The sequence below is a fragment of the Aplysia californica genome, unplaced genomic scaffold (assembly GCF_000002075.1).
Source record: "Aplysia californica isolate F4 #8 unplaced genomic scaffold, AplCal3.0 scaffold01251, whole genome shotgun sequence".
Classification (NCBI taxonomy): domain Eukaryota; kingdom Metazoa; phylum Mollusca; class Gastropoda; order Aplysiida; family Aplysiidae; genus Aplysia; species Aplysia californica.
Window position 1 is genome coordinate 11397 of NW_004798521.1, and position 1228 is coordinate 12624.

Sequence of the window (1228 nt, forward strand, 5' to 3'; positions counted from 1 at the left end):
ACACACACACACACACACACACACACACACACATACACGAATTAATGTACACTAGGCTTTGAAGCAAAGGCATACACATATATCATATATCAATCCATAATAATTCTTCTCTTCTACAGACACAAACCCATGTTTTGAGAGTACCATGGGATCTCGATCTGAACAGCTACAGCTTCAAATCAAACAAATAAAAGTCATTCTTCTTAATTGTTGTTGTACAGTTGTCCTACATGAAAAGGTGCCATTCCCAATTGAGACAACTATGTAGATGAATCATATTTTTCATGTCAATCTAGAAACTACGTTATTTCCTCGGTCTCAGCACTTCAATCGAGCAGACTGTTACAGTACAGTTGCAATGATGCTAAATCAAGCGTGTTTATGCGTTTATTTGGGTAAAGAAAAGTTAATGAGTAATCGACACAACGATCGTCAATTAGTGCTGGGAAAAAGTAAGACTGAAACAACAGAGGGAACGTAAAAAGAAGTAGGACCCACCAGTGGTGCCCTCCAACGCAGGGACGTAAATGTGGTAGGCCCCTATTTATAATCATTGCTCCAACCTCACACGCTAATGAAAAACCCAAGCTTAAAAAAAAATATTAAAAAAGACCGCGCACACACACAAAATACCAACTAGATAGAGATCTAGATCTAGATCTAGTTACTAGATAGCAACTGACTCACCTGTCTGGATTCACAAATTTCTTCACCAAGGTTTGTTGGATAAAAAAAGGAAATCCATGAAAAACAAATAAAATTGATTCAGTTTGGCGCCAAAATACCTCGGGTTTCCCCGATCTGATACCGACGAGTCGAGACCATAGAGTTACCTCCGTGTCTATAGTGTACATCTATGGTCGAGACTCGAGACGTGCTGATATCAGCATGTTTCGCGACGAAACTATAACAGACAGATCTAGTCTTTATCTAAACAAATTACATTCGATTTAGTGCGATTTCCAGGGACCAACATCAGTAAAATATTAAATTAAGAAAAAAAAGTGTAAAAATACTTTACATGTACAAAAAGTGCAAACATGAATGTTCTACTGTTGTTGTTTTTTTAAAGCATAATTTACATGTACCATGTAGGCTACTATGTACCCATGTAGATCTATGTCCCACTGACGCAGTACCGGGTACCGATATATAACATGTAAGCTACAATTTATAACAATGATTGTGCACCACCATACAAAGCTAATGAGAGAGAGAGAGAGAGAGA